Genomic DNA, 10,355 nt, shown 5'->3' on the forward strand with positions numbered 1-10,355 from the left:
TAAACCACAACACTTTTATATGTGGAAACTAGAGAAAAAAAGGAAAAAAGGGAATGGTAATGTCATGAATATAGGAAGACCAGTAGTATAGAAAAGTTGACCAGGGAAAGGGAGGAGGCTGACAAAGTACTGCGGAAGGATAGTGATCAAATTATGTTGCATGTACAAATGTGGTTTATTAACTAATCCCACTATAACATATAATTTAAAAAAATTTTTAGTTGTTGATGGAACTTTATTTTATTTATTTATATGCAGTGCTGAGAATTGAATCTAGTGTTCACACATGCAAGGTAAACACTCTGCCACTGAACCACAACCTCAGCCCTATAGTGTATAATTATAATGCACCAATAATTTTTTAAAGAGCATTTTCCCTTCATTGGCTTTGTGACTTGCAGGTTACATGATCAAAACTGTTCAGTTGTTCAAACTTTTGTGGAATTATCACTTTTTTTCCTCTGCTCTATCAGCTTTTGAGGAGTGATTTCAAAACACAAAATAAAGCAATATTTCAAGGATAGAAAAAGAAATGAGCACTCTTTGCTATTGCTCCTTTGACTTTTTTTTTTTTTTTTGCATGAGTCCATGTGTGACAATAGCTAAACTGTGGAGCCAACCTAGATGCCCTTCAGTGGATGAATGGATTAAAAAATGTGGCATATATATACAATGGAATTTTACTCAGCAATAAAAGAGAATAAAATCATGGCATTTTCAGGTAAATGGATGGTGTTGGAGAAGATAATGCTAAGTGAAGTTAGCCAGCCAATCCCCAAAAAACAAATGCCAAAATGTTTTCTCTGATAATATGGAGGCTGACTCAGTGGGGTAGGGAGGGGGGAGCATGGGAGGATTAGATGAATTCTAGATAGAGCAGAGGGGTGGGAGGGAAAGGGAGGGAGCAGGGGATTAGCAAGGATGGTGGAATGTAATAGGCCTCATTATCCAAAGTACATGTATGAAGAAATGAATTGGTGTAAACATAATTTTATACAGAGTTATATATGTGTAATAAGAATTATGATGCATTCCACTGTCATGTATTTAAAAAATGAAACCAATAAAATAAGTGTTCATGTCAAGTCTGTATTCTTTTCTAGTTACTGATGCACTATCATTTCCTTATGCTCACTCTCTGAATTCCTAAGTACTGGAATGGGAAGGTATTATTTCTTCAAATATGTTATTCAGGATTGTGTAGGCTAGTCTAGGTTATGAATAGTTGGTGAAAATCTATAAAAGAGGCTAATGAAAGTCTGATTTGAAAAGTTGTATTGACCAAGTTGAGATGAATTGGCATCTTAAAAATATTCAATTTATTTTTAATGTTTTTAATTAAAGTACCATAGGATTAATTTTTTCCTAGCTTTTTTTAGTTTTATTGATTTTATTTTTTTAATATATGACATCAGAATGCATTACAATTCTTTTTTTTTTCTTGTTGGTCGTTCAAAACATTACATAGTTCTTAATACATCATATTTCACAGTTTGATTCAAGTGGGTTATGAACTCCCAATTTTACCCCGTTGGTTGTTCAAAACATTACATAGTTCTTGATATATCATATTTCACATTTTGATTCAAGCGGGTTATGAACTCCCATTTTACCCCGTATACAGCTTGCAGAATCACATCAGTTACACTTCATTGCTTTACATATTGATAAACTCATGTCTGTTGTATTCTGCTGCCTTTCCTATCCTCTACTATCCCCCCTCCCCTCCCCTCCCCTCTTCTCTCTCTACGCCCTCTACTGTAATTCATTCCTCCCCCTTGTACTGTTTTTCCCTTTCCCCTCACTTCCTCTTGTGTGTAATTTTGTATAACCCTGAGGGTCTCCTTCCATTTCCATGCAATTTCCCTTCTCTCTCCCTTTCCCTCCCACCTCTCATCCTTGTTTAATGTTGGTCTTCTTCTCGTGCTCTTCTTCCCTAGTCTGTTCTTAGTTACTCTCCTTATATCAAAGGAGACATTTGGCATTTGTTTTTTAGGGCTTGGCTAGCTTCACTTAGCATAATCTGCTCTAATGCCATCCATTTCCCACCAAATTCTATGATTTTGTCATTTTTTACTGCAGAGTAATACTCCATTGTGTATAAATGCCACATTTTTTTTATCCATTCGTCTATTGAAGGGCATCTAGGTTGATTCCACAGTCTTGCAATTGTGAATTGTGCTGCTATGAACATCAATGTGGCAGTGTCCCTGTAGCATGCTCTTTTTAGGTCTTTAGGGAATAGACTGAGAAGGGGAATGGCTGGGTCAAATGGTGGTTCCATTCCCAGCTTTCCAAGAAATCTCCATACCGCTTTCCAAATTGGCTGCACCAATTTGCAGTCCCACCAACAATGTACAAGTGTACCCTTTTCCCCACAACCTCGCCAGCACTTATTGTTGTTCGACTTCATAATGGCTGCCAATCTTACCGGAGTGAGATGGTATCTTAGGGTGGTTTTGATTTGCATTTCTCTGACTGCTAGAGATGGTGAGCATTTTTTCATGTACTTATTGATTGATTGTATGTCCTCCTCTGAGAAGTGTCTATTCAAGTCCTTGGCCCATTTGTTGATTGGGTTATTTGTTATCTTATTGTCTAATTTTCTGAGTTCTTTATATATTCTGGATATTAGGGCTCTATCTGAAGTGTGAGGAGTAAAGATTTGTTCCCATGATGTAGGTTCCCTATTTACCTCTCTTATTGTTTCTTTTGCTGAGAAAAAACGATTTAGTTTAAGTAAGTCCCATTTGTTGATTCTAAATGTTAACTCTTGTGCTATGGGTGTCCTATTGAGGAATTTGGAGCCCGACCCCACAGCATGTAGGTCGTAGCCAACTTTTTCTTCTATCAGATGCCGTGTCTCTGATTTGATATCAAGCTCCTTGATCCATTTTGAGTTAACTTTTGTGCTTGGCGAGAGAAAGGGATTCAGATTCATTTTGTTGCATATGGATTTCCAGTTTTCCCAGCACCATTTGTTGAAGATGCTATCCTTCCTCCATTGCATGCTTTTAGCCCCTTTATCAAATATAAGAAAGTTGTAGTTTTGTGGGTTGGTTTCTGTGTCCTCTATTCTGTACCATTGGTCCACCCGCCTGTTTTGGTACCAGTACCATGCTGTTTTTGTTACTATTGCTCTGTAGTATAGTTTGAGATCTGGAATCGCTATACCACCTGATTCACACTTCCTGCTTAGTATTGTTTTTGCTATTCTGGGTCTTTTATTCTTCCATATGAATTTCATGATTCCTTTCTCCATTTCTACAAGAAATGCCGTTGGAATTTTGATTGGCATTGCATTAAACCTATAGAGAACTTTTGGTAATATCGCCATTTTGATGATGTTAGTTCTGCCTATCCATGAACAGTGTATATTTTTCCATCTTCTAAGTTCTTCTTCAATTTCTCTTTTTAGGGTTCTGTAGTTTTCATTGTATAAGTCTTTCACCTCTTTTGTTAGGTTGATTCCCAAGTATTTTATTCTTTTTGAGGATATTGTGAACGGCGTGGTTGTCCTCGTTTCCATTTCAGAGGATTTGTCGCTGATATACAGGAATGCCTTTGATTTATGCGTGTTGATTTTATAACCTGCCACTTTGCTGAATTCATTTATTATCTCTAATAGTTTCTTTGTAGACCCTTTTGGGTCTGCTAGGTATAGAATCATGTCATCTGCAAATAGTGATGATTTAAGTTCTTCTTTTCCTATTTTTATGCCTTTAATTTCTTTCGTCTGTCTAATTGCTCTGGCCAGTGTTTCGAGAACTATGTTGAACAGAAGTGGTGAAAGAGGGCATCCCTGTCTTGTTCCAGATCTTAGAGGGAATGCCTTCAATTTTTCTCCATTCAGAATGATGCTAGCCTGAGGCTTAGCATAAATTGCTTTTACAATGTTGAGGTATGTTCCTGTTATCCCTAGTTTTTCAAGAGTTTTGAACATAAAGGGATGCTGTACTTTGTCGAATGCTTTTTCCGCATCTATCGAGATGATCATATGGTTCTTATTTTTAAGTCTATTGATGTGGTGAATAACATTTATTGATTTCCGTATATTGAACCAACCTTGCATACCAGGGATGAATCCTACTTGATCATGGTGCACAATTTTTTTGATATGTTTTTGTATCCGATTCGCCAGAATTTTATTGAGGATTTTTGCATCTAGGTTCATTAGAGATATTGGTCTGTAGTTTTCTTTCTTTGAAGTGTCTTTGTCTGGTTTCGGAATCAGGGTGATGTTAGCCTCGTAGAATGAATTTGGTAGTTCTCTCTCTTTTTCTATTTCCTGAAATAGCTTGAAAAGTATTGGTATTAGTTCCTCTTTAAAGGTTTTGTAAAACTCTGCTGTATACCCGTCCGGTCCTGGGCTTTTCTTAGATGGTAATCTTTTGATGGTTTCTTCTATTTCCTCAATTGATATTGGTCTGTTTAGGTTGTCTATATCCTCCTGACTCAATCTGGGCAGACTATATGACTTAAGAAATTTATCGATGCCTTCACTATCTTCTATTTTATTGGAGTATAAGGATTCAAAATAATTTCTGATTATCTTCTGTATTTCTGAAGTGTCTGTTGTGATATTGCCTTTTTCATCCCGTATGCTGGTAATTTGAGTTCTCTCTCTTCTTCTCTTCATTAGCATGGCTAAGGGTCTGTCAATTTTATTTATTTTTTCAAAGAACCAACTTTTAGTTTTGTCAATTTTTTCAATTGTTTCTTTTGTTTCGATTTCATTAATTTCAGCTCTGATTTTAATTATTTCTTGCCTTCTACTTCTTTTGCTATTGTTTTGCTCTTCTTTTTCTAGGATTTTGAGATGAAGTATGAGATCATTTATTTGTTGGTTTTTTCTTTTTTTAAGGAATGCACTCCAAGCAATGAATTTTCCTCTTAGAACTGCTTTCAATGTGTCCCATTGATTCCGATATGTTGTGTCTGTGTTTTCATTTAACTCTAAGAATTTTTTAATTTCCTCCTTGATGTCTTCTAAAACCCATTGATCATTCAGTAACCTATTGTTCATTCTCCAAGTGATGCATGATTTTTCCTTCCTTCTTTTATCGTTGATTTTCAGTTTCATTCCATTGTGATCAGATAAGATGCATGGTATTATCTCTACACCTTTATATTGACTAAGAGTTTCCCTGTGACATAATATATGATCTATTTTTGAGAAGGATCCATGTGCTGCTGAGAAAAAAGTGTAGCTGCTTGATGTTGGGTGGTATATTCTATATGTGTCAATTAAGTCTAGGTTGTTAATTGTATTATTGAGTTCTATAGTTTCCTTATTCAGCTTTTGTTTGGAAGATCTGTCCAGTGGTGAGAGAGGTGTGTTAAAGTCTCCCATGATTATTGTATGGTGGTCTATTAGACTCTTGAACTTGAGAAGAGTTTGCTTGATGAACGTAGCAGCCCCGTTGTTTGGGGCATATATATTTATGATTGTTATGTCTTGTTGGTGTATGGTTCCCTTGAGCAGTATGTAGTGTCCCTCTTTATCCCTTTTGATTAACTTTGGCTTGAAATCTATTTTATTTGATATGAGTATGGACACTCCTGCTTGTTTCCGCAGTCCATATGAGTGATATTATTTTTCCCAACCTTTCACCTTCAGTCTATGTATATCTTTTCCTATCAAATGTGTCTCCTGTAGGCAGGATATTGTTGGGTCTTGTTTTCTGATCCATTCAACTAGCCTGTGTCTCTTAATTGGTGAGTTTAAGCCATTAACATTTAGGGTTATTATTGAGATATGGTTTGTTCTTCCAGCCATAGTTTGTTTATTAATGCTATTAAACCTGATTTGTTTTCCTCTTTGATTATTTTCCCCCCTTTACTGTCCTACCTCCCACTGTTGGTTTTCATTGTTGTTTTCCATTTCCTCTTCCTGTAATGTTTTGCCAAGGATTTTTTGAAGAGATGGTTTTCTAGCTGCAAATTCTTTTAACTTTTGTTTGTCGTGGAATGTTTTATTTTCATCTTCCATCCTGAAGCTTAATTTCGCGGGATACCCGATTCTTGGTTGGAATCCATTTTCTTTTAGCATTTGAAATATGTTATTCCAGGATCTTCTAGCTTTTAGAGTCTGTGTTGAGAGATCAGCTGTTATCCTGATTGGTTTACCCCTAAATGTAATCTGCTTCCTTTCCCTTGTAGCTTTTAAAATTCTCACCTTATTCTGTATGTTGGACATCTTCATTATAATGTGTCTAGGTGTGGATCTCTTATGATTTTGCACATTCGGCGTCCTGTAGGCTTCTAGGATTTGGGATTCTGTCTCATTTGTTAAGTCTGGGAAGTTTTCTTGTATTATTTCACTGAATAGATTGCTTAATCCTTTGGTTTGGAGCTCTGTGCCTTCCTGTATCCCAATGACTCTTAAGTTTGGTCTTTTGATATTATCCCATAGCTCTTGAATGTTCTGCTCATGGTTTCTTAGTAGACTTGCTGAGCTATCTATGTTCTTTTCAAGTTGAAATACTCTGTCTTTATTGTCTGATGTTCTATCTTCTAAGTGATCCACTCTGCTGGTAGTATTCTCAATTGAGTTTTTAAGTTGGTTTATTGTTTCCTGCATTTCTAGTATTTCTATTTGTTTGTTTTTTATTACCTCTATCTCCCTGTGAAATTGATCTTTTACTTCCTGGATTTGTTTGTCAATGTGATCTTTCATTGTCTGATTTTGCTGTCTCATGTCTTCCTTGAGACTCCAGATCATCTGAAGCATGTATGTCCTGAGCTCTCTATCTGACATTCCATCTGTTGCAGCTATTACCTCTTCTAAAGTTGAGTTGACCTGCATTGCCTGTGGTCCTTTCTTTCCTTGTCGTTTCATACCGCTGGCGTTTCTTTCTGCTTGGTGAAATTGTTGTGTCTTTGATATTTTCCCTCTATTTATTTATATTGCTCTTGTATAGTTGAAAAATCACCCTTGCAGGGCAGGTAGTGGCTGTGATCCTCCTCCAATTAGTGTGATCCGTCTACCATGCTGGCAGGCCCTAGGTCTGCTTTGCTGGTCGGTCAAAGGTCCACCTACCCAGCAGGCGCCAGGGGCACCTGTGTCACTCCGTAGGTTGCTGGGCCTGACCCGCCGGCCCGTGGCTTGCAGGTTCGCCTCGCTTGCAGGCACTGGGGGAGGGGCCGGTTCCGCCCCTCAGCAGGCTTTGGGCCCACTCTGCTGGTGTTCACAGTCCCCCGCCTACCTGCAGATACTGGGGGAGGGGACGGGCCTAGCCCTCAGCCGTCCTCCGGACCTGTCCTTGTGGGTCCGGTCTGCGTTCCCCGCCGGCGCGTGTAGCTGCTGTCACTTGGCTGGTTGCTGGGCCTCTACAATTCTTATTACACATATAGAGTATAATTTTTCATATCTTTGTACATAGAGTATGTTCATGCCAATTCATACCTTTATACATGTACTTTTTTTGCATTACAATTCTTATTAAACATATATACCACAATTTTTCATATCTCTGTTTGTACAAAAAGTGTGTTGACACCCAATTTGAGCCTTCATACATGTACTTTGGATAATAATGTCCATCACATTTCATTGTCCTTGCTAATCCCCTGCCCCCTCCCATTCCCTCCCACCCCTCTGCCCTATCTAGAACCCATCTATTCCTTCCATGCTCCCCCTCCATACTCCACTATGAATCGGCCTGCTTATATCAGAGAAAACATTTTGGCATTTGTGTTTTTGGGATTGGCTAACTTCACCTAGCATTATCTTCTCCAAGGCCATCCATTTACCTGCAAATGCCATGATTTTATTCTCTTTTATTGCTGAGTAAAATTCCATGTGTATATATGCCACAAATTTTATCCATTCATCCACTGAAGGGCATCTAGGTTGGCTCCACAGTTTAGCTATTGTGAATTGTGCTGCTATAAACATTTGATGTGACTGTGTCCCTGCAGTATGCTGTTTTTAAGTCCTTTGGGTATAGTTATGAAAACTTACTTTACAGAAATATTGATCATTGCAGGGGTTAAAATGTAGAAATCATAACATGTCCAAGGAGAGGGATAGCTGGGTGAAATGGTGGCTCCATTCCCAGATTTCCAAGGAATCTCCATCCTGCTTTCCATATTGGCCTCATCAATGTGCGGTAGAGTATGAGTCCCACATCCTCACAAACACTGTTGTTTGTCTTCATAATAGCTGCCATTCTGACTGGAATGAGATGATATCTTAGATTAGTTTTGATTTGCATTTCTCTGATTGCTAGAGATGATGAACATTTTTCATATATTTGTTGATTGATTGTATATCCTTTTCTGAGAACTGTCTGTTCAGGTCCTTGGCCCATTTGTTGATTGGGTATTTGTTTCTTCAGTGCTTAGCTTTTTGAGTTCTTTATATACCCTAAAGATTAGTGCTCTATCTGATGTGTGAGGGTGAAAAATTTGTTCCCAAGATGTAGGCTCTCTATTCACCTCACAGATTGTTTATTTTGCTAAGAAGAAATTTTTAGTTTAATTCCATCCCATTTATTGATTCTTTTTTTTAAAGAGAGAGAGAGAGAGAGAGAGAGAATTTTTTAATATTTATTTTTTAGTTTTCAGTGGACACAACATCTTTGTTTGTATGTGGTGCTGAGGATCGAACCCGGGTCGCACGCATGCCAGGTGAGCGAGCTACCACTTGAGCCACATCCCCAGCCCCCATTTATTGATTCTTTGTTTTAATTCTAATCTATAGGAGTCTTATAAGGAAGTTGGGGCCTAATCCCACATGATAAAGATTAGGGCCTACTTTTTCTTCTATTAGACACAGAATATCTGGTTTAATTCCTAGATCCTTGATCCATTTTGAGTGATGTTTTGTGCATGATGAGAGATAGGGTTTAATTTCATTTTGTTGCATATGGATTTCCAGTTTTCCAAGCACCATTTGTTGAAGATGCTATCTCTTCTCCAGTGCATGTTTTTGGGTTATTCTCTGTGCCCTCTATTCTGTACCATTGGTCTACCAGTCTATTTTGGTACCAATACCATGATGTTTTTGTTACTGTTGCTTGTAGTATAGTTTAAGGTTTGGTATATGATGCCACCTGCTTCACTCTTCCTGCTAAGGATTGCTTTAGCTATTCTGGGTCTCTTATTTTTCCCGATGAATTTCATGATTGCTTTTTCGATTTGTAAATGGCATTTAAAAAAAAAGATTTAAAGTCCAGTTGTTCATTGCAGGTATAAGGAAACTCGGTGACCTTTATGTCTTGTCCTGGTAGGTTGGTTTCTGTTAGCTCCATCTAACATCACTAAAACATGGGAACTTGCTTTGATGCATTTCCCAAATTGTGACATTACATACCTGTGTATCAATGTCCAACCATTCAGGGGAGATCCAACAGGGGGCAGCTGGGAACCACCCAACCTTGAACTCTGAGCTTCCTGTGCTGTGCCCTGGCTGCCAGCAGGGGGAGCATGAACACACCTTGGCAGTTTCAAGGGCAGAGGAGCTGTTTCCCTCAGGAAAGGTGCCATTGATTGCAGCTGGGGAAGGAATTGCAGGGAGCTCACTGGAGCAGAAAGCTCCTATATGCAGCATCAATGGTAGAGAAAGGAAGTTGGTGGAGGAGGGGGGTTTGCTTGGCTTTTTCCTGATATTTGTAACACAGCCTGCAGAGAAGCTCTCATTTCTGGAATGTTCCACGTGAGTTATTCTTTTCTTCCTGACATAAAATTTTATGAAAACTTACTTTACAGAAATATTAATCAAAGCAGGGGTTAAAAGGCAGAAATCATAATATGCTGTAATTTATTTATTTATTTATTTATTTATTTATTTATTTATTTTTACAAATTCAAGATGGTCTTTCAGGAGAACTTTGACACATATTCAGAAAGGGACCAACATATACAGTATGAAAGAAAATACAAAATATCAGGAATTATGGTCAATGAGTTGGGATGATATCAAAAGCTTGGTCTTTGTCTCCATTGCCAAGGTTTAAAAAAAAGAAAAAAGGTTTTCTTGACTTGCTAGCAAAGGAGGAACTTGGGGCTCCCGCCCCAGAGGCTATGCCTGGAGTAACACAGGGCTTTTAAAAGAGGCACATAAGGGTGGGGAATCCAGATATTATCAGTAGTAGTGCCCATCAAGGGTCCTTGAGTGACCCATTACTCTGACCTCAGGTACAGAGTCCCTCCCTCCCTTCCTTTCTTCCTTCCTTCATTTCTTCTTTCCTTCCTAGGATTAACACTTCTGGACAGTGAAGGACATCATAGCTTAGTCCAGACAGGAACAATTTTGGTCTGTTTATCCTGCTGATATGGAGTGTGAGAGGCAGAACAAAAAGAAAAGGAAAAAGAAAAAGTTTTACAATAAGCTGCTTGTGACCGAGCAG

This window comes from Urocitellus parryii, chromosome 14 (assembly GCF_045843805.1).
Source record: "Urocitellus parryii isolate mUroPar1 chromosome 14, mUroPar1.hap1, whole genome shotgun sequence".
Taxonomy (NCBI): Eukaryota; Metazoa; Chordata; class Mammalia; order Rodentia; family Sciuridae; genus Urocitellus; species Urocitellus parryii.